The sequence below is a fragment of the Columba livia genome, chromosome 2 (assembly GCF_036013475.1).
Source record: "Columba livia isolate bColLiv1 breed racing homer chromosome 2, bColLiv1.pat.W.v2, whole genome shotgun sequence".
Taxonomy (NCBI): Eukaryota; Metazoa; Chordata; class Aves; order Columbiformes; family Columbidae; genus Columba; species Columba livia.
This window is the reverse complement of record NC_088603.1, coordinates 100114284-100141454: the sequence shown is the minus strand read 5'-3', so window position 1 is coordinate 100141454 and position 27171 is coordinate 100114284. Positions and strand designations below refer to the sequence as shown.

At 39.0% G+C, this 27171-nt stretch overlaps 1 protein-coding gene and 1 long non-coding RNA gene across 7 annotated transcripts in view; one reads left to right on the top strand and one right to left on the bottom strand.

Annotated features, from left to right (window-relative positions):
• Positions 1–1752, bottom strand: part of MBP (myelin basic protein) — a 114204-nt gene extending 112452 nt beyond the window's left edge. For 2 of the 5 annotated variants that reach the window (XM_065053000.1, XM_065053003.1), the window contains exon 1: positions 1385–1678. The gene's annotated coding sequence lies outside the window, so the exon portion shown is untranslated. The other 3 variants (XM_065053002.1, XM_065053005.1, XM_065053001.1) reach the window with 3 other exon arrangements.
• On the top strand, positions 129–26673 carry LOC110360780 (uncharacterized). 2 transcript variants are annotated; one of them, XR_010470393.1, is made up of 5 exons: positions 129–501; positions 6796–6962; positions 8442–8523; positions 20771–20873; positions 25157–26673. It is a non-coding gene; the product is annotated as an uncharacterized LOC110360780 (long non-coding RNA). The 2 variants fall into 2 exon arrangements; XR_002416893.2 differs by lacking the exon at positions 129–501 and adding an exon at positions 1898–2617.
• Positions 26674–27171: the final 498 nt, after the last annotated feature.

Genomic DNA, 27171 nt, shown 5'->3' with positions numbered 1-27171 from the left:
GAAACTTCAGCTTCTTCACAAGAAAGCCTTTATTTTCACTGTTTCTTCATATTTTTTTAAGTCAACATTACTCCCAATGTAGCATCTGATATACTGAAGGACAAATGCGATGCCCGCAGGAAACACTATCATGACTGACCTACTTAAAACTACAAAAATACATGTTTACATTCTTCTCGAGACTAATCGTGCAGCGATTTTTAAAAAAATAAATAAATAAAAAATAAAAATCCCCACAAGCACAGAAAGAAACTAAATCCGCAGCCTTCGCTGTTGCTGTAGCCCACCACACACACCGAGTTATTTCGAACATAGGCAAACCCTCCACAGAAACCGCACAGCTGGTGACAGCACCAAAGGTTCGGCAGCTTCAAGCCGGTGAGAGGAGGAGGCAGCGGCGACACTGGGGCGGCGGGGGCGCTGACAGCGGCACCCCGCAGCCCGGACCCCGCCACCGGGGCGGCTCAGGCTTTCTGCACAGAAACTTCAAGGAATTCCCTGGTAAGAACCGCTGAGTGGCGGGACAGGGGAAGGTGGAGGGGGCAGCCGGTGAGATGGCGGCGGGCGCAGCACCTGCCCCGCTTCTCAGCCCCGCGGGTTTGCCCCCTGAGGTTTTTTAACAAAAAAAGGAGAAGTTGTCTTGTTTCTGTTAAAACTCCGTGCGCGTCCACGATGTGAAACCGGAAGCCCACAGCACCCACCCCCGGGCCTCCGGCTGCCGTCCGGGACGCGACACGCTGTGTCCGTCCACCCGCCCGGTTATGTAACGCACCGGCAGAGGCTCCGGCCGGGGCCGCCGCTTCCCCGCCGCAGGGGGAGTCCCGAGTCCCTCGGCTACCCGCGCCGAGGAGGAGTCACCTCCGCGGGGCCGGGCGGCACTGCCCTCACCTCCCCAGTCGTCCCGCCGATCGTGGCAGGCCGCCCCGAGCGCTGCTCGCCCTATCCGTCAAGTACCTGTCCCGGAGGAGGGAGCCCAGGGGCCACCTAGAGCTGCCCGTCCGTCCCGGCGCCACCTGCTCCAGGTGTCCCAGCGCTGCCCGCTCTCCGCCGAGCCCCCTGCGGCTGCCCCGCCGAGGAGGAAGGACGCGGGGCAGGTACGGCGAAGAGGAAGAGAAGCAAGTCGAAACGTTCCCCCCCCGCTCCCTGCGGCCCCGGGTGAACCGCTCGCTCTGCCACCGCCTTCCCCGGAGCACAACAACAAACACGGCAGAGCGCGGCGTGCGAGGCGGGTACGGCCCCAAAGCTGGTGGTGGTGGCGGCGGGGGTCTCCCCCAGCTCCCCTGACCTGCTCCCTGTACGGCTCCCGCGCGAAGAGAAGGACAGAAATAAAACCAAAACACACACCACACAATAATAATAAAGGAAGGAGTAAATAATAACGCACCCGGCGGGTCCTCCTAGGCTTCGGCGCTCCGGGGGCTGCATGCAGGGGGTGCAGCCGAGGTACGAGAAGGCAGCACCCCCTACACCCGTCCCCGCCACCCACCGAGAGAGGAGGCGGCGGGGAGAGGCAGGGACCGAGCCGGGAGGTGAGGGGGGCGGGCGGCAGACTTCGCAGGCAGGGGAGGGAAGAAACCTCCGCGCCTAGGTCCCCTCCCGCTACCGCACGACCGCCTTTCCCCCGCCTGGTGCTGCCGCTTTCCTAGGTTGCTTTTTCCTGCCCCCGGCCCTCCCCTTGCAAGCACGGCGGTACCTGCGCGGGAGGTGCGCCCCGGCGGCTGCAACGCTGCCCGGCAGCCGCTCCCCGCCGCCCGCCCCTCGGCAGCCGCGCCGTCCGCAACCAGGAAGCAGCAGCGGGCGAGGGCACCGGCCTGGCCCCGCACCCCGCCGGTGGAGCCGGGCGGGACGGGGACCCCTGAGGGCGAAGTGGGGACGGGAGCCCGTTACCCTGGGCAGGCACCGTGCTCCTGCTGGGAAGGGGAGGCGAGGCGAGTGGGCTTGGGTCACTGGGAGCTGGATTTGGTCGCGGCTCCGGTGAGGCAAGCGGGGGCAACCTCGCTACCCTGCTCGCTCGCTGCCCTCTCGGGCCTGAAAGTCATGGGCCGGTAGTTCGTCCCCACAACTTGGGCTAGTGAGACCTTAGTGAACCTGAGTCGGGGCGGGGGGAGGCGCCACCTGCAATTTTAGAATCAAAGTCACGCACCCGCAACAGATACCTGGGTGACGCTGTGCTTTGCCTGGTCTGAATCTGAGTCCCGGGGCATAACTCACACGCCATCAGATGGGCATCGTGCAGCACTGTGGCTCAGTGTCACGTTAGTGTGAGGTGCGGGCTACCTCCGTGGGAAGAAGTTTCAGAGCATTAACCCCGAGGGTGGGGCTGTTCTGGGTTTAAATGGAAGAGAAACTGCCTTTGGAATTTCATCTGACTTGAGGCGAGGAGGGAAGCAATTCACTTTTATGTATATTTTGGGCAAATAATATGAGTTTATATCCTGTGCAAAATTGCAAAAGTAGGAAGTAAATGTATAGATAGTTGCTTTTTTAAAGAAGTCACTTTATTTGTAAAGTTCACTGGTGATTACTGTATTTATCTGTTGCACCTGTCAGGTGCATCGTGTTTAAACCTCAACAGATGGAGAGTTATTAAGTCAGCTACCCACTAATTCTTCAATAGGTAAGACTTTTTTGGTTTGCTATTTCTCTTTGAAGATGGAGGAGGTTTTAGAAAAATACTTTGAGTCAGATTATAAACTGTGTGTTCTTACGGATAAACAGTTTAATTTGGATAAACATTTCCACTGTATGAAAGGAACATCCTACTGGTAATTCCTTACAGTATGAAGTGAGAAGTTTGCAATGTGAGTCTGTTGTAAGTATGAAGGCTACCATACAGCATGCTAAAGCCTGAAGATAAAACTCTCGAGTGTGAATTAAAAAAAGATCATGGAAGGAAGGATTACAGAGGGAAAAAAATAGATGGAATACTGCCAGTACGAGCAATTCCAAGTCTGAGAATTTTATATTAAGAATACAGACAATACTGTTTTGAACCGGCCCCTTTCCTCACATTCCTTCACTGGCAAAAAAATATTGCTTTTTTTGGAAATTTGAGGAGCACATTAAATAACTTTGGTAGTTAAGATTTTTGCATATTTTAACTTTTAAATGGTAACTTTGTTAGAAAGCATGACAAAAAGAAACCAATATTTATCAGCATTAAAAGAAGACAGTCAATTTCAATCCTCAGCTGGTCATCTCTGCCTTTTTTCTCATAAAATCTCAGGGTAAAATTAGATCCAAAATCCTGTCTAAACACACTCTCAGAAGGCAGATTAATAAATCATGGTGAAGAGTCTAGAACACCAGTCTCGCATATTTTCATATTACTTGTAGTTTTGAGCAAGAATAATTATCCTGCAGGTAGTGGGTCATGTGTTTACACACATGAACATATCTTTGCATACAGATGTGCATACACCAGTTACACATCTAAATATATATAAGAATACCCATGTGTGCGTGCGTAGGCACAATTATGCATAGTTCCTCTGTTGCGGCCTAAAGGCGTATAAGAGAATGAGGAGAGTCACAGCTGCAATATATGGATTGTCATACAGTATGTGAAAAACAAAATGGAAAAATGATTGCCCTTGTACAGCTGTGTTACATACCACAGTTGCATCAGCTCTCTCTTAATGTGTCGAACATCTCCGTACTTTTCAGTGTGTAGCTTCTTTTATTATTCCGGGAATTTTGTATGTAGGCAGATGTCAGTATGCTTGTTTACATATACTCATAAAAATTTAGCTTCTGTAAAAACCTTAGGATCATGGATGGCATTGGTAGCTATTAATGCAGACATTCTGATTATAATTCTGTAACTAATGCCAGCTCCTGGAAATTCTGTATTGAAAAAGCAAGTGCATATGTGTCTTGGCCTACAAAGCCTGTATAATTTCTTCTGTTTGCTTCCTGTTGCATAGATAAAATAAAAATGCCGTCTTCTTTTTTATATATTCCCCACACGCTATTTCATGCCTGCTCTTTGAGCCACTGTAGAGATGTCTACCTGAATATGAAAACAACTGATAGAGAGAAATTAATCTTGATTTTTTTTTTAAAATTAACTGTCCAGTAAAAATTATTTGAGATGCAAATCAAAGAAAGGGAATGGAAGGAAAGCAGAATTTGCACAATATTTCATATATACTTTTGCACTAGAATTGGCCATTTATTATTCTTAACGAGAAACAATTGACCTTAGTAGGGAAAATATAGTTTGGGCATGAAAGCCTCATAATGGGTAATCAGACCAATGTCATATAAACTCAAAGAATGATTTAATTAAAGTTCACAGAATATTATTGAATTAAGATTAAATAATGGCTATTCACTTTAAAGAACTGAAAATGACGACATGCCATAATGAGGAACCATCACTGAGGCAGTGGTGGTTGCTGATGCAAGATTAATGATATCAAGCCCTCCATGGAGAGGAAACACAATCTAGACCCAATTATGAACTAATTTGAAATTTTTGATGAATGGCCCTTCCATGAACTCCAGCTGATAACACTATTGTTTAAGTCTTAAGATCAAATCTTAATTATAAAGACTTATGATATTGGTGTATGTCATAAAACCTTTTTGTGATATGTATTTCATAAATGCTTTTGTTATGTATGAGTCCTTGAAAGTAACACAATGCTTACAGTACTTTTATAAGTAGAATCAGAAGAAGTTTTTTTTCCAAGAAGACTCTCATACAAGAGCAAGTGCTTGAATAATCTCAAACAGAACACCATTATCTGCAGATGATGAGATCTGTTACCAGCTGGGACTTATGTGTATGCAACTGGTGAATCCCAAAGTTAGACTTGGTTGCTGAGAATTTTCTATATGGTCATGGTGGCTAAACTTTAGAAGATCTCCACCAAACATTTAGAAAAATGGCTCAAAATGTGTCCTTTTTCAGCAAATAAATGTGAAAGGGGCAGCAAAAAGACACTGTTTCTAAGCCTTTGCATCTTAAAAAAAAATCATCTTTATTTTCTAAACGAACCTTGAGAATTGAGGTGTTCTGCAGTCACAAGGAGACCAACATTTTTCAGAAAACTTGACCAAACTCATAGTTTCTTACTACCCATGCTATTAAGGCACATGGCCTTATTGTAAATATGCACTGGAAAGAAGATCTTTCTCCTGGTAAATTAGGATTCCCTACTGGATGAAGACAACAGCGGATGGATGACAATGTAATAGATATTGACAGCCCTTTTAAATAATATGTTATATCCTTGCCTGAATGAAAAAAAAAAAAATTGACAGAAGTACTGGTATTTAAAGATCTGAGCGATATTGCGTTTTAGAGTAAAAATAACCTGATAATGATCAAACAAGAATTTTTGTTCAGAATTGTTTACCTAAAAATTTTCTCTTCAAATTCTAAAGCAAGAGGCGAGCATTATTTTTATGTCACCCACCAATATCCTGTTTGCTGAAAAAGATCAAAAAGCTCAGTGACAGGCGGTTGTAGTAGCACAGGAGTGTGAAGATGAACATAGCAGACTTTCAAACTTATTTTCTCCATTTTGTAGGTTTTTTGTCTCTGTCTAATGGTTGTCTCTGACAACCCAGTTTTCTGTAAAAATGATTATCTCACAGGATATTTCAAACAGATTTCATGCACTGCTGCAATAATAGTAAAAAAAGTCCTACAACAAAAGGAGTTTTTACTCTTCTGTTTCTTCTAATGCAACCATTCCAGCGAAAGGAAAAGTCAGTAAAAATATTTGATGTGTTTAAGTGCTATTAAGCACATTAGCATGTTTCTGTTTTTCACTAGCACTTAATCAACAGAGAAAACATACCTGATGTACGTGGTTAATTTACAAATGAGTGAATGGAAAACAAGCCTGAGTATAAATTCCTCTTTGCTTACACAAGTCGAAGTGCCTGTATTCTTACTAATTACTTAGAGATATGATACACGAATAGCCCTTTTTTCTTAAGACACAATAGAGTGTGGTAACAGCTCCTGTGGGCAGACAGAAAACTAACTTGAAGAAATGGATATATCAAGGGCTCTACCTACTGTGAACCTCTCTTCTTCTCATTTTCCCCTTTCCCCTTATCACACCTTAGCTCTTATATTACATGTTCTTCAGAACCGGGACTTCACTTTGGGATGACCAGCACAACACTTCCTCTATGTCAGTAGAAATGTTTTTAAAATAGCAGTCCTTCCTCAACTCAGTGTCAGAGGAAGTTCTGCCTGTGCCTCCATTTGCAATATCCATTTTCTCAATACAACACCCACAATGCTGGTTTGTTTCTAAGGCCAGTTTATGTGAGCCATTTGGAGAAATCAGTTTTATTCCAGAGATGTGAAAGCTCTAACAATCTATCACACTGAACTTGGAAACGATGTTAAATGCAAGGCCGTCCAGTTGGAAGTCTGTTTGCTTTTTATAATGAAAAAAAAGAGGAAGAATGCTTTTACTTAGTTTAAAAAAAACCAAGATTTATAACTCCCCAGGTGAAAGTATCCAAAAAGGGTAATTGGGGGAAAAAAAACCCAACCAACCAACCAACGAACCAACCAAACCCTCTCCCCTTCCCCCACCACGCAAACAAACAAATAAGCAAACAGGATTAAAACATAAAAATGGATTTAGTGTATTTACCAATAAGAATAATTGCCTGGCACTCACAATTAAATCATTTTTTTTTTCTTTACATAGTTGTAAGATTCTGACATTTGAAATTACAAATTCATTTTTATAAGTGAAATAAAAGATGTATTAAAATGTGTGATATAAGATAATGACTGATTTTTTTTTTTTGTTACAGTGTAATTCTTGAAATGAAAATCTGCCAAGGCTAAGATTTGTGTTACATGCAATTTGTGATCACTTACCTCTTGAATTCACTGTGTTTTGAAACTAAATCACAGAATGCAGATAAAATACAAGATGTCTTTACAGGAGAATCTAATGTGTGCTTGGATCACTTTTACAGTAAGTAAAACATATTCTTTACATCTGAAACATTATAGCCATTATTACATTTTCTCCTGCTGCTAAGGAGAGAAGCTGTAGTCGCTGTGTGGGCAGACACCTACAAAGCTCTGCTTTATTGCTATTCAACGCGTTTCCAATGAGAGGAAGTCAACCAGCCTCACACATAAAACGTACTCCAGAATGCCTGAATACAGCTGCAGCAGTATCAGCATAGAAAAAACAGCAAACATGTCTAATAACTGAACTGGGGCCTTCCCCTTCGCGCTGTTTCCTCTCCTACTACAAAAACAATCACGTTTTGCAGCTGGGCTTCATCTTTGTAGGGTAGGAAATCGTGCCATTTTGCTGCTTTGCTGTTAAACAGTCTAGAGGGATTTGAGAACAGCAAGCACTTTTCAGTATAAATCTATGCAAAGTGCACCATTATAGGGCATGTACTTGCTTGCACTGCCTTCTTTCCCCTCCTCCCCCGGGAAGTACTCTTCTCTTTCATACATGGCAGCCTGTTAACTGCTCTCTTATCTTTTCTTTCAGTCGGAACAGATGAAATGGCTAGTGCAATGTAAATAAGGAATTCTATCAGCTATGCTTGAAATGCTTGTTAATAAAGCGCACATAACTTTCTTCTGTGACTGGCTTTAGCTAGAGTTGTCAATGTGTAACATTCCCTCCCCCAAAGTCCACATTTGCAGAGTGTTTAAAGTTGACAAATTGAAGGTCAACAACAAAAGGAAATTATTTGCCCCTGTAAAGTTTGTTTTTAAAAGGAGGACAGGGTACCCTTGCAGAGTTTTGCCTCACTACAATGAAACTGGTCCAGAAAGTGTCAGTGCCAGTAGTATTTTTAAAGATCAGCATGACAGTGTCCCAATTTGTGCCAGAGAATGTCTATTCTTGGTGATCACATCTGACTGATGGATATTTATTGACGTATGCATTGGGGTTAACAAATAGTTAAGTAGAAACAGAGAAGCTTTCAAGCAGCAGTTCATTCCTTTACAGTGTGCATTGTAGTGCATTGCTTAACACTGGAGTTTACCCCAAATTCAGAGGTGATGGGTAGGAGGGTGACTCAAATTGCAATCAGAAAGTGATCCAGATTTATGCACCTAATAAATTTACCCATAATAAAAGAATGCTGTTTGAACTGACCAAGAAAAATACTGTGAAAATAAGTATGATGGAGAAGTCTGAATCTATTGATACAGACACAATATTCAGCAATCACTGTAAATACAGTTCTGATCTTGTCTTCATGAACAATGATAGATTGAACAGTATTGTCTTCAATTACCTTCTTGTTATTTCTATGATTTTTTTTTCCACACATCAATCTTCAGGAGACCTTCTTTACAGTCACAGTGCAACAAGACTCAGCTTTGAAAAGCCACAGCCTCCAAACGTTCAGAAGATAAAGGACTATCCTCAATGTTTCAAAGGGGCTTCAGCAGGTTAATTGCTGTCTTGCTTCCACAGGCAACACTGAAAACTTCACCTCAGATCAGCTCTGGATTTGACTATGCCAAGCTTTCAATTTCTTGGAGAAAACAAATACAAGGTATGGTAAGACAATGCGTCTAGGTGTTTGTTTTAACCTGCATGGTAGACCTAAATTCTAAATACTAACAATTCATGTAGATTTTTAGACATACATTGCAAAACCTAAGTTTGCTTGTTTATTTTTACTGGAGAAAGTAACTTTCTGTATAATCTTAGTGTAAGAAATAGCTCAAACAAGGTTTTTGAGGTGTTAGGGAAAGGCAGAGTCCAAATAAATTGTTTTCCCAAACAACTGAAATTTGGTGAAATTATAAGTGGCCAAAGCCAAGTGTTCCAATTGGTGGTGTTGACCACCTAGCATACTTCCATTTGTATCTGTGATCTTTTCTGGTGCTAATTATTAGATATTTCCCAATGTAATTGAAATAAGTGTCCTGTAAAAATTATATGCAGTGAAGAAGCAGGAACAAATTCATTCAGCTGTTTCCTGAAATAGATTGGAAGAGATTTTCTGATCTCTGTCATAAAGCACAGCATGCATCTTCTTTGTATTAGGTAATTTCAAATATTAAAGCTGCCTCTTGAAGGAAAAACAGTAGGCAGCAATAGTCTATCATATTCCTGGTAAGTTTTTCCATTCCTCATAGCTTGAGTTACTAGTATGAAACTTCACTTTCATTAAAGGAGTCTTACTGAAAAAAAATAATAAACAGGAAATTAAAATATAGATTAACTAGATAGCAGGAAGGAAGGTGGCGGTAAGAGGAGGTACACTTAAAAAAGAGAAGATGCTTAGCACAAAAAAAAAAGAGAAGGAAGTAGAACAAATTTTAAAAAATAATTCAGAGAGAACTCCAATTTGAGTAGATAACAGAAGCTGGAGGACTTAGTGTCTGTTCCATCGAAAGAAGATTTTCTTAAGCATAATTTCCAGTGAAAGAAATCCATAGCTCAGACTCTGCTCTTTCGGTGGGAGAAATACTTAATTGCCAATGATTAATTGGATTTATCTGTCAGATCAGATGTATCTGATTTTTAGCTACAAATAGACAAAATGATTTTAAAATTAACTTATTACTAGCTAATTTTACTGCCTATGTAAAGAACACTTTAATATTATAAGGCAAAAGACTAGTTATGATTTGGTCAAGCAAAGGGTGATTATATTTATTGGCACAAGTTTCTTTCAAGGAAGAAATCCTAAATGTTCCTATACTGCAAACTGATCAAGAAGAAGAGTTATGCTTATGAAGGTTCCTTTTTTTTCATAATTCAGTTATATGAGGTGTTTTGCTTCTACATACAAGCTACTATGATTCATACATGTCCACTAGTTCATGTAATGGTCATTGGAGCAAGTGTATAAGAAGGGATTTTTGAGAGTAGGAGATTAAAACGGGCTCTTCAGTCCGTATTAAAACACCTGAATAAATGGCCTGATTTGCAGTCGCATGTGCTTCAGTAACAGCCAGTCTGATATCAGTGGCGATTATTGAATGCTTATAGACTAAAGGAAGATTTGGGACTCAGATGTGTTCCAACAGAGACACACCCTACAGTTGTCTGTCTGGATTCCTTCCTGTTAAATATGAGCTCGATAAGAAGGATGCCTGTAAAATGGATGGAAGATGCCACCTGACAAAGGTTGCAAATAATCTGATAGGACAAGATGAAAATGAAATTCTTGAAGCAATTACACTCTAAACTTTTCCTAAGTAGTGCCTTCAGGGAAGGGAAAACAAAGGTGTTAATACAAATGGGTAATAGGCAGCAGTAGTGTAGGACATGGATGGGGTTCACAAGTATGCCATTCACTTTGCTAGACAAGAGTGCACCCGTAAATCTTCCAGTGTATTGTAGATTCTTATAAGCAGGACAAATAAGGGGGGAAAGGTAGTTTCATTTGTAGGAATGGAGTTTAGAGGTGGGGAACACTGACTGAAAGCATTGGGTGAGGCAACAGCATGAGCTCCGATGCCCTGGACATGATCTGTCTTCAGCAGGGAGAAGGGACAGTCAGTGATCCCTCTTGGGGTTGCTTCTTCATGCCCCCATGGTTTTCAGACTCTGACATCTGCACTGCTGATTACATGCATGCCATGGAAGTCAACCGCCTGCGATCTTTTTGATAGTCCAAAATTTCCTGATGAAGATTAATAAAGAGGTGTGATGGTGTGTGGTGAGTTAAAGAATGCAACCGCGATGCCAGACTGCAACTGATGTTACTTACAGCTGTGGCAGTTTTATGGTGGCAACACCAAGTGGCCCAAATAGCTGGCAAAATTTTTACCTTCTTCATAAGACCAAATATTGGGAAGAAAGCTTTTTGTTAAATCTTATGCAAGTCCGTGGTAGGGGTTTAGGGAAGCTACCTGAGAGGGCTATTTGTTAGACTAAGTATTTTCTTTCTGTTATTTTTTCCTGACTATAACTGATTTTTGAAGATTCGTTTTCTTAAAATTGGTCATCAAAGTTACTCGAAAGCTAAATATCAGAAGCAAAATATTATATGCAGTTATGTTATCTCTACTTCAGTACTACTTATAGCTAAGACAAAGATATTTGTGCATGTAAATGGTTCCCACTAAGCAGGGAGGTGACAGCAATGTTGAAGAGGTAAAGCTGGCTGCTGAAATATTGCATAAATGACTGACTACGCACTATCTTTGGTTAGTGGGATGAAACATCCAGTGTTCCATGTTCTACAACATGCCCTTTTTCTAAGATGAAGAAAATGCAAAGTATACTCTGTTGTTGTACAGCTCACACAGCTGGGGAAGGACTGAAGTCTGATGCATCACCCAGAGAGACGATGTAAACTGGAAACTTGACATTTCAAGGGAAAAAAATACTTAAAACGGAAAACAGAAAAAAATGCTAGTTACTTGTCTGCAGACAGCAGACTTTCCAAGAAGAAACAAAACAAAACAAATAGAAAACAAGCAGATCAAGATGTTTTTGAGAATGCTTTCGAACTTACTGTCAACACCTCCGTTGGGGAACAGCCAAATTCAATGAATTTAGAATTGAAGTGAGTGTATTCATAAATAGCAGCATATTTTAATAATAATAATAATAATAAAAAAAACAGACAAATCTTAAAACTTCATCTCAGAGCATTCAGTTCTGTGTACATGTTCAGAAAAGTCTTCATAAATGAATGAACCTGTGAAGGCCAACATCTATAGTTATAAGCTGTAATTATATAGTGATAGATGTAAATTTTTGGAAAAATGAATCACAGGAGAACAGCTGCCAGTGATTGAAATGATCCCTCTAAAAATATTGATATGAGAAGTTTTTTGTAGACCAGTCTTATCTATGGTTCAGCCTTAGCCCAAGAAAGTCTTTGTCTGAAAACAGCTTTGTTTCAGTCATACTTCTATGCTACTCGTGTTTGTTTTTTTTCAGACTATTTTGTGTAACATTTCCTTCACATGTGAAACTGTTGCATATCTTTCATTAAATTTTGGGTTTGGTACAAGAGTGATTGTAGGCCATGGCTAGGTTTCTCTTCCACAATTTTCCATCAAGCTAATTGAAAATCTGAAAAAATTCATAAAGTCCCTAGAAATTAACAAAAGAAAAGGCATTTTGCTAGATAAATTTTAAACAATGTCCAAATTAATAAATGTAGGAAGAAACAGCTAACTTAATTTTACAATAGCCGTTTTAAAATGATAAGGAAAAAAAAAAAATCACTACACTTGGCAATCAACGTCATTTACTGTTCTATTTTGAACTTTGTTCAAAGATCAGTTTTGTGAAACTCTTATTGTAAATCAGCATGTACTGGAGCCACAATCCTGTCCAGAATAGCAGAAAATAGTTCTATTTTTTTATTAGTAATGTAGCCGGTGCATAATTTTTACATCAAGTGTCAGCATTTCTCAGCATGAGAAAATGATGTATTCAGAAAGGATGTATTACAGTGAAGAATACAAAAGTGTTCTACTGTAGAAAGACTATTAAAGGAAAATGTATTTTTGATGACAGTAACGGCCCATCAATCCAAGTTAAGTCAGGTACATACTTAATACCCCAAGACCCTTAGACTGAACACCTCTTTACATGGCAACGTTGAGTTTTACAGGTAATGTACACCTCAACCCCCTTACCAAAATATCTTGCATTTAAAATTCTCTGACTTGAACTTCACCAAAATGAAGGTAGGCGTGTAGTGTGAACTAGAAAGGTCTGAAGCCAGTTATGTGCTAATTGAGTATATAACCCATGCAAACTTACACAAATCCTTAGAGAGGAAGGTAGAGATGACATCGTGAGATTATCTGTGCCCTCAATTCTCCCTGTAAACATCTGCAGAGCTATCTCATTATCCTCCTTCCAGTTACTTTAATACCCTCAATTGCAATAACACATATGTTCAAAAAAACCCCAAACAGAATGTGCAAAAAACACCCACTCCCACCCCAAATAAAAACACCCACAGACATCATGACTGCGGTTAAGGCCAGGATGTACTAAGACAGCTACCAGGCAAGCTCACCGATAGTATTTGCCTCTTTATACACCTTCCCATCTGCCTGTGTCCGTCTGCTATCTTTGCTGTTATTTAAAGTCTTTGTAGTATCCACTATCTTTTACTTTAGTGTTGGAAATGGCATGTAGCAGAAAAAGGCCTTGGGTTCGTAGTGACCTTAATAAACATTATTGCAGCTAGTGCACTTTTTTTTGTTGTGGTGGTGTTTGGGTTTGGTTTGGTTGGGTTGGATTTGGTTTGGTTGGGTTGGGTTTGTTTTGTTTTGTTTCATTTTTCTTTCATTTGACTACATCGGTTTCTCATGCCGTGGGACTGTAGTTCATTAAGAACTTTGACGAATTCTGTACTGCCTATGTTTTTGATGAGAATTCCCACCTCCTGCTGGTTTGGCATAAACTAAGGGCTCCCATACAATCTGATTTGTAACCAGATGGGGAAAATAATATCTGTTTTAACAATGAGCAAACATATTTTGTTCATGGCTATTAGTTAGCTCCTGATTTTCCACTCAAATGGGGAAGAAATAACTCAAACCACTGTTTGGAAATCTTATGCCTATCTTTAAAAAACGCCTGTTAATAAATGTAAGAAATAATGTGTTTCTACAATAAGTTTCCACATTTGCTTTGTTGAAACTAAACTGCAAAAATTAAAGGATCCTTTTCAGGAGTAAGCCTCTTTTGCTCATCCTGAAAGCTTAACAAACCAAGTAGAATGTCTCCAGCCTCACTGCAAATCTTGTGTTTGTGCTGAGTGCTGGGAGTGGCACTGAAAAGTGTTGAAAGCATATCTGAGTGTGGGGAAAAAAGTGCTTTTGGTGAGTGTTCCACTTGCAAAGAACAGCTTGCTGAATGTCATCTTGCACTTAGATTCACTGTAGCTGCCTGTTCAAAGCAGTATGTGACTGTGATCCCTAACTCTTAAATGTGGACTGATGTAATCAGTCTCTTTCCCTTAAGTTAACGAGGAGATCTATGTTGATTTTAATGTCAGCTTAATCAGACCATAAGCTCCTCTGGGAAAGGAATTGAATTTTCTGTGAAGTGTGGCATCCAGGCTGCTGTCAGAGATTTAATTCAGGGTGATAACAGTAGTTACAAAAAAAAAAAAAAAAAAAAAAAAAAGCTGGAAACCTGGAAACCTTTTTATTAAGTATAGAAAAGAGTATTTTAATTATAACCTCTGTCATAAGGTCACTGTTCAAGTGAAATGCTAGGTTAAAATAAAACATCAAGCATCAACTAATATATGTCTCTCGCTCAGCACTGTCTATTAATTATGTCTTCTGTTTCTTCAATAATAGAATAATACTTAGCAATTTCACATTCTCAATTATTTTTCTCTCTCTTCTTGTAAAATCATAGAATGGTTTTAGTTGGAAGTGACCTTAAAGATCATCTAATTCCAGGTGCCCTGCCATGAGCAGGGACACCCTCCACTAGACCAGGTTGCTCAAAGCCCTGTCCAACCTGGCCTTGAACACTTCCACAGATGGGGCATCCACAGCTTCTCTTGGCAGCCTGTTCCAGTGCCTCAGAGTGCCTCATTTCCCTTGCAAAGTACTAAATTTGGAAGAAATTATTTTTGTGTTGTCAAATTCTCTTTTTCTGTATCCACGTCTTAAATATTAGATCACAAAGTAAATAAATAATTCTTCTTTATCCAGTAATACTGAGAATTAGTGACACAGTGCATCATTATTTCATGCCTGTACTTGGAAAAAACCCACTTTAGGATTAGATCATAGAACTTCTTAATGCAGTATGGAGGACTGTTTTTACCAACGTATCTATTAGAAACCAATGACATTAGTTGCAAAATTATTTATTACATGGGGTTTCAGGAGGGGTGAAATCACGTTTTGTACAGTGATGTTTTATCAGGAGCCATTCACACATGGATGTACTGCTCAAGAGAAGTGCTGAGCTAATAGGGCTATAAAAGTGATGTCTGTCAGCATGATTAGAAAACTATGTAATATAGATGCACTGCCACCTGCCTTCTTCCACAGAAACTGTCACAGTCCTTCCATTTCAAGGCTGTCTGTGAGTTAAGTCCTCGGCTTGTATGGCCCAATTCAATGCCTAGCTTCTGCTGAGACTGATAATTAACTTTTCAGTTATAACAGGCTTCAGATTGAACTACTCTGAAAAGAGATAAAAATACTGGATGTTACACTTTTCTGGGGCAAGAGATAGAAGATTTTCTTTTTATTTGATATATTCTGAGATATTTTTTTTTATTTGAGAAAAAAATGTAATTTACCTTTTGCTCTTGAAAAGTTAGTTAGTCTCATTTAGGAAAAACTCCAGCTGTTTTCCTCCATTTTTCCAACTATTAAATGAAGAGAAAAAACCTATCATTAAGAAATAAATGCAGATGGTTTGGAAAAGGATAATGTGATAATCAGGACGCCTAACACAAAGTTCATGCACAGCTGTTAGCACCTGAAGTATGTATTAGCTATTTTGATGGACAAGATCAGTTTTGTCTTTTATGTAACTTTTTCCCCTCCTCCAAATCCATAAAATTGTCAAATTTGATCTCTGTTCAGAATAAGATGAAAAGTTAGCAGTAGAATTGTGTAAATATTTCCAATGCTTTCTGAGTGCATTTAATCAAGGAAAACAAGCAAACAAACAAAACAAAACAAACAAACAAAACCAACAAACCCAACCCAACCAAGCAAACAAACCCCAAACATTAATTTTTCCATGTTTTTCTCCATTTTTATATTGTATTCTCATGAAGAAAAAGATGTCATTGGTTGCGGCTTCCTGTCACAAGTGTTTGGGACAAGCATCTCAAGGAGTCAAGAAGGCTGAAGTGAAGCGCTTGTAGAGTTGCTCACTTTTGAAGTAGCGTATATATTAAATGAGAGACTTTTTAGGGTAGTGAAATAGTGAAGAGGACTCTTGAAGCCTTGTCAGAGCCCTGGTAGAGAGGCAATTAGCAAACCCAGCAACTGATCAAACTTCTCTCTTCATTACGGGGAAGGCTCATGCATATATAGTGGATTGTCCAGCAGTGACAAGAGAAAATGCAAATTTGCATTCAGCCACTTATACTGTCAGGAGCTTAATTCTTCTAGAAATTATGCTTCAGGTAAAGGACTTCTTTTCCCAAAAAAGAAAAAAGATATCTAGAAGACAGCATCTTCTGCAACTTCCTAACCCTTTCAGGGCTGAAAGAGCTGTAGGGATTTTAACTTTGGGAGGATGGAAAGAGGGCACAAGATCTGAAAAGCAGATCTACAAGATTCTGTCCATCTTTACTCATGAAAGACAATTAAATGCATGCTTACAGCAACTCCAGTGGGATTCAGTTGCGTGTTCTAAGCTGGGCCTCAGGAGTGTTTTGAAGAATTGAGGTCAATAAGCATACATACTCAATTAGTGATGACAGAGTGATGAGGTCTACTAGCTCATAAAAAGCTTGAATTTTGAGATGCTCCTGAGTAGGTAGAAGAACCCCTTTGCAATCAAATAACTTTTGCTTAGGAAATTTAAACAAAAAACGTAATTTAAAGTATGGACACTATTTGATTAATTTAACCTCATTTTCTCCTCATCAGAGTCCCTGGTACCGATTATTTTTTCAGGTATGTCTCACAAACATAATTTGCCTGTCTTAATCCGTTTTTCAACAATACCGATATCAATTCGAAGAAAACCTGCCATTTCCGAATCTGAAATACAAGACCGAATTACCTCCATCCAGTGTGTTTTTGGTGGTAGTTGGTCTGTCCAGTCTTCAAAATGAAACTTCGTAAAAAGTTTTCAATATTTTTATTTAACTCAATCAGAAATCACTGCATTATTTTAAGTTTTCAAAGTACAACTTAGTCTTATATCTCTCCCAATATAGTAATGTTCTTAGGATAATAAAGCTATAAATGTAAATAAAAACCAAAACAAAACAAACTTCAGACTATTAGTATGTACAATCGTATACTTTGGAGAATGAGGTCAGAGATCAGTTACCAGAATTTATTGCCAGTCCAGACAGGACTGAGCCAATAATAAGATGCAGGCAAGCACCTAAGTGTATCATTTATTGTTTTAATGTACAGATTGATACAAAGTGCAGTGAAAGCTGCATCCCACACTGACACATGACAAGCAGTCATTAAAGAGAGGAGGAAAGAATTTTACTCACTGAAGGAAAGTATTGTCTGCTAGCTAGCTATATATAGGCAGCAACCACTTGGCTAACAAAGCAATATATACATATTGAAGGAGAGGAAACAATCCTGGTTTTCATTAAGAAGAGTGGCCTGTTTATCTCCTACGTAAGCATGGATTAACATGAGTTTTGGAGCAAAATAATAGGTCTGTCTGGTTGTGCTTGAAGGAGGGAGAGCTAACATTCCACCAAAAGGTGGGAATGGGAGACGTAAGTGTATCTAAAGATGCACTGTGAACGTGTTTCCCTGTTGAAAGCTAAAAGAAGTTGTAATGAGCAAGATTTCTGGTGGAAGCTGCTGAGCAGAGGCAACTGGAAGAGCACAACATTGCTCACCTAAATAATTCTATATACTGGGTTACCGCAATAAAACCCTGCCTCCTTAGTATGTACTTGTGTACTCAGAGGGTAACAGAACAGGCTCATTTTAGTCACACCAGTCAGATGGAGGGTTCTCACCACAGACATCAGGAAAGAGTCATGGCTAAGTGTGAGGCTTGCAGGGAAAATGTCAGTGTCATTATTGGTTTCCACTGCATTGAAGGCTGAAAGAATCTTTAAAAAAAAATAGGACAAAGCCACATGCTCTACAAGCTGCTCAGTAGCTTTGGAGTGAAAACTATACAGAAGACAAGATATAAACATTTCATGAACCAGTAAGTTTACAATATCATCTTCCAGTGCAGCAGGCTCTTTCTAAAAGCTTTACAGTGCATTGCTCTTGCTTTCCCCAGGGGTTTTGTCCTTTATGAACAGTGGAATGATATGAATTCCAAAGGCAGGAAATTTTGTAAAAGAAGGAAAGAAGATGTTTCATTCAAAATCAAAATGGGAAAATTGCTGTATTTAGCTGACATTTAGACTTTATATTTATCTGTATTATGAAAGCCCATGATCTGGGATTTCTCTTCCATCCTCTTACTCTGCCTTTATTCCCGCACCTCTCTGAAAGTGTATGCTTTAGTGTAGGTCTCTGATGCTCAGAAACAAAAAGAAACTGCTTTTTGATTAACACATCTGTGTTCCACAATAAATAAAAACAAAGGAATCATTATTTAAGTTGATGTTTTATCTCCAGGTATATATTGTTCATTATGTTTTTAATTATTTTTATTACAACATTGCTTGCAAGATCCTGCCAAGGTTATGTTTGCCTGTCATAACAGCAGAGTCAAAAAGCACAGTAAGGGCCATTGAGCTGAAGAAAACCTAGCCTAGGTGGACAAGCCAAATTAAGAGACAAATGGATGCAAAGACAGATGAAATTGCTTGCTTAAACCTGCAGAGTTTACCTGTGACAGTGGCTGCAGGCAGCCTGGATCTTACTGAAACAAAGCTGTCAGATCTAACAGTTTGTTGAGCTTTGAAAAAAATATGGCCACACATCTGAAATGTGCAGTTAATCTCACCCAAATTTAATAAATCGAAGTCCTACACAAAAGCTATCTGTGGAAAAATTAAAACCATGAAACAATTCATGTTCAGCTATTGTGCTTGTTTTGTTAAACGGCTTCTCCATTCCTAGCTAGTTCCCTTCAGCCTAGTGATATCTGTCCCCAGATCTTGAAAAACTGTAACATTCTGTACAAAAGTGAATTTACAGACAGAATCATCTGTGAATCAGATGACTCTCTATAAGCAGATTGTCTGTGAGGGACACGGTCAGTGGCGAAGAGAAAACATCACATGGTACCTAATCTCTAAGTGTTGGTTGATGCCTCAAATCAGGAGGAAGGCACTGTGACACACTCTGGCTGATGGGTAATGAGGAACTTCAGTGAATCTTTCTGGGTAAAGAACATGAGTCACTCTTCATGAATATGGAAAAATTAACCAAGACAATTGCTAGGTTTTCCACATTTCATCTGAAGCTACTTCATCTGAGACATCCAATTTCTGAGATAAAAATCCCTACACAGTGTTTTGGGTACGTTGCGTATGGCTGAGTACTTTGTATAAGCGAAGAAGATAATTAAATCAAACAAGGTTTCAAAAGCTTTTTTCTCCACTTCATTTTGAATGCAATAGAGGTAGAGCATTTCACCAAAAAGCAGTCAAAGCCTAGCCTCTTTGTGGCTTGCACACCTGCAAACATGAGGGAATAAAAGGCATGGAGCTGCCATTGGTAACAGAATAGCTCGCTCCATTGTTTATACTTTATGAACTGAAAAATACAGTGTAATGCATTCCTGCATGCTTATTATGTGAAGAACTCTAGTCTGCTAGTGGAGAGCAGTTATTGAGAAATGTGATGGAATTTCTTTCTTAAAATTCCAGTACTACTGTTAGAAGAGTGTGAGGAAAGATAAACAAAATAAATGACAGACAAGATCCATTACAGTTTTTGTTTCTTTTAGAAGAAAATTACCCCACATAAGTTGCATACTCTCTACTGTCTGGCATACAATGCCTGGTTTTAGTCTTCAAAGCAGATCAACAAGTTATTTTTGTTTCTGTTAGGTGCATATGTGTAATCCTAATCTGTGCGAAACTGCAGCGGATCTGTGGAGTCCTTGACAGAAAGTGTGGGAGTAGAAATCAATCCTGAAGATATAAAGGTTTACCCCTGAGAAGGATGGTAGTAAAGGAGTATCTGGAGATACGGAGTTGTACCTGTGAGAGAGAAGAGAATAGAAGAATAACATGGATGATAGCAAAATTAGCCAATGAGATGTTAGTGCTGTAACTTGTAACCAATAGTGAAAAGACAGATGAATTGGTAGAATTGTATAAAAATGCACTTGTAGCAATAAATGGCATCTACTACTTTCATCCTGGAAGAACTTGGTCTATGTCATTTTTCCGTCTCAACCATGACACTAATCCCTTTTTTTTTTTCTTTCTATAGTCAACATAACACTAATTGTGACAGGTTACCAAAGCTCTAGCCAAACCTTCTGGACAAGATTTGGGAACAAATTGGCACTCTGACACTTTTTCACTTCAGGAAGCTTTTCCAATACGTTGTTTTGAAGCATGTGATGACTATGCTGAGGGTCACGATCTGCTCTGGTAGCTTAGAGAATCCCTCTTAGATATGTGACAACAATTTCAGCCTTTTCCACTCTCAGGAGACTAGCTAACAGTTAAATATCTGAAATCCAAAAAGTCACCTCATTAATCAAACTAAAATCAATATAAGATATGCATATAATGGCATGCAGAAGAGGCAGAATCAAAGAATGTTCACCTTGTCTTTTAATTATTTAGATTTCTGTGCTGTTACCTGTAACAGTCTGACTGATACACCAGCAAGCATGGACAACCTTAAAGAAGACTACTTGTGCCAATAGAAATGTCATGTACTGGCCAAATTTCTTCCTCTAGAAACTCAACCATGATGTAACATACCCCTTTTACTCCAATATAGGGTTTTTCTGGAAACAGGTTCTTCTGCAACATTAAAAGAAATAATATTACTCCACCACTTGCCACAGGTCTCACCTTTCTGTCAATGCTCTGCAACTGTTGCTTGGCAGCCTCTGCTCCCATCTCTTCATTGGGGTTATCTGTAGTTGAACATCTCCAGCGATGCAAATAGTTTCTTGGTCTTGTTTACACCCATAGTGTTTTCCTTTTGGTGAGGAACAAACTGAAACAATGCATTTGTTTTTAACAGCAATGTCATGGGCTAATGCCATAAGGCACGGACAACCTGGCTGTCCCTTCCTGACCCCAGAAAAACAGTATGAGAATTCCAGCTGCTCTTGCTGATCAGAGGGGTGAGTATGTATTTTCTGAGGCTTTTGGTTCAATTTAGCCACAGAAAATAGGTCAGGATGAAACCTGGTTCTTCCCATCTGAAATGTGTCCATCACAGTTTAGACTTCTAGTTTATTTGTGTCCATTTGCTACACCAACGACCTTGCTTGCGATACTCTGAAATGTTGAAGGAGAAGGATGGAGAGAAAACACTGACTGTAATGGATAGTAGGTAAGGAAAGGACCTTGAGTGATACACCACAACACAAAATGTTCTGTCCCTCCTGTCTCAAACAAGAAAAACAAAATCTGTTCCAAATGCAAGGAATTAAATTATGCTAAGATGAACACCATTCAGGCCCATCAGCTGTTCTTTCCTTGGATAAGAGAGTTCTACTTAGCAGAGGACGTTTATTAATAATTCTACCTCTAATGTTTTTTCATTAACCAAGCATACTCCTGGTTCTCATTAATTATATGCATCCCAAGATACTTGCTGGTAGTCGCAGTCACTCAGAGATGAGCAATATGAGAACAGAATATTATTATAATAACTGTGTCATGAGCAGCTCTTGCCAAAATACATTTAAATTAATGGATCTAAGAAATTATTCCTTTTCTAATGAGAATCACTAAACATGAACCTGAATTTTAGCTGCATTTGAAAAGGCATAACAGACTGTCAGTGGTTTCAAAGCTGAAGCAGCAGTTTGAGCAGTTAGTCTCTAAGGTGAAAAAAAAAAAAAGTATGGAGAAAAAGTCTTAAAAACATTAAACTAAGTATTTTACAAACAACTTGAAAGTACAGGTGAAACTGATAAAAATTCTTTTTTGGGGGATTACAAATTCAAATACATTTAAAATCCATCTAGAGAAAATGAACTAACTGAATGTATGGAAAAACATAATGCCTTTGCCTGGAACAACTTTTGATCTAAATAGACAATAGAAAGACAAGAAAAGTATAATACAAGTAAGCACACAAAACCAAATGAAAGGCAACTGTATTTAGCATATTCTGTGGACCCTAATAATTCATTATCCAGCTGAAAAGTTGAACCCTGTGCATTAAAATAGTATTTAACAATGGTGGAAACCTGGAAATAGAAAGCTTGGGCAAGAGGGGGCAAAGTCAGTGGCACTCAACAGAATTTGAATGGCAGAATAGCTAGATACAACAAAGTCTTCTAGGTACCTTTTAATAGCCTTTCTTGTTCCTTTAGTTGCTGGCTGTAATTTGACACTCCCAAAATGACAGAATGTACAGTAAATACCAGAAAATAAACTTAGCACTTAGGTGTATGCTGGATCAGCTACCGTCATGTCTGTTTTACTGTATTCTCTTTTACGAATCTTCAGATATTTCAGTGGAGAATGCAAACATTCTTACAATACAATGCCAATCTTTACAAAGAGGTGGGATACCCATCTTGATTAAGGTCTTGTTGTAAGACTGATAAGTAGTTAGGTGCACCAGGCTCTAAATATGGTCATTTTTAAGAATCACATAACTCTTTCTGTCCTTGCTGCCTGTAAAAACGATAATTTTCTGAATCCAAATCTTCAATACACACAAAATTTATCATCTGTGAGAGAGTCTCTCTATTCATAAAGTGGTGTCTTCGTGCATATAAGTTTTTAAGGTTTTGAAAACTACTAATGAAAAAAAAAAATCTTTTTGTCTGGCTACAGAGCCAAGAACTACAAAATTGCCTGTCCTGTTTACTTATTGAGATTCAGAGGGCCACAGAAAATTATAATGAGCCTTTCCTGAACAAAGGTGGTCATTATAAATTAAATACTTCAATTTCTCAGTATTTTGGCTACACTACTACAAGAATATGGGCAATAATTCTGTCTGAGTTTGACCTTCAATTTTACATTGAGGTAACCAGAGCTGTCTCAGTTATTTACAGTGATGAACAGATACAAATTCTTTTACTCAGAAGGAATATAAGTTCTCCAAGTTGATACTTAACAATGGAAAAACCTAGTCAAATTTGTGAGTATGAACAGTCTTCTAATGGAACGAATTCTGACTAAATCTAGAAGAACTGTCATATGAGATATTACAGCTAGAACACAGCCTGAAATCAGATCCAGAGATCCTGGCTGTTATTTTCTAGTACATTAATTAATACATGGATCTTTCCATCTGAACCTCTAATGAGGCCCAGCTTCCTCCACCCACACAGAGGGAGAATCTTTAATAAGACTTAATCGCTAACAGAAGTGTGAGTTAGTACATTCATTATCCTTAATGTCAGTCATTTCCCCAGAGCAGGAAATTAAGAGAACCATAGCAAAAAGGAGGGTCCCGTGGACAGAAGAGCCCAGAGACACATCAATCTTTTTGCCAACAGCTGATTTAGGTGTGAATTATGAAGACAATACCATTTTGCTACAACAATCTTTAGCAATTTTTTCGTTTCAGAAACTCCAAAGGGTTTGGGCAGTTTGAGCAGAAAGGAAGAAAAACACAAGTGGAAACCACACAAGTCTCTGTGGTTTGTCAAGGAAGTACATTTGTTTCATGAATCTTCTGTTTCAAGACAAAATTCAATGGTCATTATTCTTATGCTACATCAGTACTGCAATTTTAAATGTCTGCAGCTCCAGAGGACATAAAAAGGATTAGTTAGTAATGCTATTAAGCACTGCTGGAGTACTAGGTCTCTGAGCCCTCCTACCACTATCTGCACTCTCCTAAATAACCATTTCTGTGCCATCTAATACCGGCACACCTTTCCTGGACATGGTCTCCCATCCAACACTCACTGAACCCTTTCTCCAAAGGTTTAAAGCTTTATGTTACTTGATGGCTTATAACAACAAATGAAAAATCAGTTCTGAGAAAAATTAAAATATTACTGAAAAAGGCACCTGAACTTACTGCTGGTGATGGCACTGTCCTTCCTGAGTAAAAGGAAGAAAACTAGCAGTCTATACCAATATTATTAAACTCCCTCTAGTCTTGCACCGATGCTCATGCATTATCCTTGGCATGCCATTGCAGGGTCGGGAAAAACTGACATCACTGTGGCAACTTGTCAGTGTCATACAAATGGTGTGGATTCAAATATAAACTGTGTAAAACTTGGAAACCTACTGCACATTGCTAATACGTTAGACTTACAGGACAGTTTAATTACATGTTAGATGAAGATCATTAAGAGATATGGCATAAATTTGTCCAAAGCTAGGTAATTACTTATTAGATTAAAGCAATTTCAAGTAATTGAATATTTATGCAACTCTACAAATTTTTCCTTTGTCTTTGCATTGACTGAGTCTGCTTGATTTGTAATACCTATGGCAATCATAGTATAATTTTGGCTGGAAAAGACCTTTGAGATCATAGAATCCAGCTGTTAACCTAACACTGCCATGTCCACCACTACACCATGTCCCTAATCACCACATCTACATGTCTTTTAAAGGCCTCCTAAAGCTTTCCTGTATCAAATCTAAACCTCCCTGATGCAACCTGAGGCCATTTCCTCCTGTCCCGTTGCTTGTTACTTGGGAAAAGAGACCAACACCCACCTTGCTAGGATATAGAAATAAGAGGAAATTTTCCTACAAACTGACAGCAAACCTTAGTGAGGTTATCAGGTTGTCTATCACAAGCTTTTTAGTTTTGATCTATGTGAAGCTTGCAACAGTTATTGCTGTCACATCTGAATGATATAGTATTAACATTTACAATAGGAAATAGCTTGAAAACTCAACAAGACTGAATAAAGGAGACATTACTGAATTTTTAGGATCTGAGCAGTTTATCACAATTGTCTTACATAGGTTTGTTCCAGAATTCAACTAACAATTCAGTTCTGAGAGCAATACATGCAGTAATTTCTGAATTCGAAAAGAAAAAAAAACAGGATCTTGTTCTTACAGATAGCGTTTTTATTTTATATACATTTTTGAATGTCTATTACCAACTTTATCTTAGCAATTCATACTGCATTTACAGTTTCTTCCATTTTATTGCAGATAGCAATTAACTGGCCAGGAATTAATGCAATCTTTTGGTAAAGAATTTGACAAAAAATATTAGTGATTTAAGGATGAAAAACATCCTTCTAAGTGCTATTATGGTATAAATTTTTTTCCATGTTTTTTTTTCGTTATTTTATTTTTAATCTTATTTGTGAAGTTTTGACACTTTTGAGTACATTTCATATAGTGAAAACCAGAGTTCTGATGTTGCAAATCACTCACTGCAGGCTCATTATATTTTTATTATAATATTTAAAAATAAAAGAGATTTGGTAATACTTATTCTCATATATAATTTCAGTGCTGAAATGCCGTGACAGCACAGGATGGAGAAACGGAAAATACCAAGTCTGAAGAAAAATTAGTAGGAAGAAGGAAAAGAGAAAAAAAAAGTGGAAAAATGAGTTATTCAACTCTCTTGTAACATTTATAAATCTTCCTCTACCTGCTATCTCTTCCTTTATAAGCATTATTAGGTGACGTGCAAGAAGTTATTATTTTATGACTGCTGAGTAAGGAAACTCAAACTGTATTTTGAATGTTGTTTACCACCTTACAAGAACTTCAGTATTCCTTGAATACTTAATATTTACAAAACCAAGTAGGCAAAGACAGGAAGGCTAAGAAATCAAGGTTTCTAAACTTAAGAAATGCAAAGAAATGCACTAACTGCATAATCAAATTATTATTCATTTGTACACAGACTGGGCAGTGTTCTCTAGATAGACAGTTATTCAGTATTTTGGCTATTATACCCCACTTCTGGTCAATGTGTAGGTACAAAAAGGCATTTAAAAAGGTTTAAAAATGCCTTTTTATGCCTTATTAATTACGTTGACCCTATACAGAAGAAATGCCACTCTAAAAGCAGAATTGTTCATCTTCTCATGACTTTTTATGCTGCTTGTAAATGTAGCACTTGGGTATTTCACAATTCTCCTGTGATAGAAAGATATGGTATTCTCTCCACTTCGTGAAGAGAAGCATACAGCCAGAAATTAAAGATGGAAGTTTATATTAATTCAGATACCCCATCTGAAATGTCTACAACTTGGTTTCAAAGTATCTAATAAATACCTGTGACAACCTTAAAGCACTCCCTCCATCCCAATTAAAACAAAGAATGACGTTATGCCTTAAACACCTAGTTTTTGATACTTTGGGTGGAAAAGATAGATGGCTGTGGAGGCAGACACCTTGTCTTTTCGTTCCCAAGGTTTTGTGCAATTCACAGTGTTGCTGTGAAGGCCTCATGGCCTAACTGGAGTGATAGACAAGACCCATCTGTCAGACAACCAATTACCAGAAGAAACCACGAACCAATATCTACCTCTGATGGGCAAAACAACTCTATTCTGCTCAGTACTGTGAACTTTCCCCTAGTCTGAAGACCCCAAACCCATTTCCAGAAGAGTCTTCCTAATTAGCAAGAAGAGCAAACAGAGGGAGGAGATGAACTGCCCTCCTCTATCTCACATGTAAATGAACTGGATTATAAAACGACCTCACGCGTGACATGAAGTCGTGGCATGTACCAAAATCTTCTACGCGTCTTCCCCCTTCCAGAGGACGTTGTGAGACAGATGGACCTCTGGAATGGTGATATCTTACTCCCTCTCTCTCTCTCTCTGATATCTTAGTTTTCCTTCTCTCTCTCTCTTTTCCTTCTTCTTGAACATACAAAGGTAATGTCATTGTAAGTTCTGCTGCTAAAGTCTTGTGAAGTTTTGTGATATGATAATAGACTTTTGCCAAGTCACTAATCACCATAATTTGTATTTCACCAAGTGCTTTTAGTAAATTCATAATTGAATTCAACCTCTTGAGTGACTGTTGTTCACTTTGCGTTAACGAACAGAAATACCCAGAGTTAACCCACACCTGGTGAGACAGGGTGCACGTCGTGTTCAGAGTTAACTCATCTCTAATCCCACCTGGTGGGACGGGACAATACTCAACTGTCATATTTTGAATGTAGAAAGTACAGGTCTCCTTGGCTTAGTTTGTAGTTGTAGAGGCATCAGAGAATTCAGTTAAGCCCATAGCATTTATTGGTCTGACTTATTGAAACTACGCTTCAATGAACAAATATCATGTGATTATATAAACTATCATACCACGTAACTAGCACACTGCATGCCCAAGAGAAAAGCAGCCAAGATTGGTATGGCCTTCTGCCAAAATTGCAAGAATGACAGTGACAGCTACAAGAGCCTCTCATGGCCACAGGTACCAGTTTCTTGCAAAAATTCTGAGGTCACTACTGCTTCTGCTGTCGCCCCACACCAAAATATGATTCTGTCTGCAGTGTGTTAT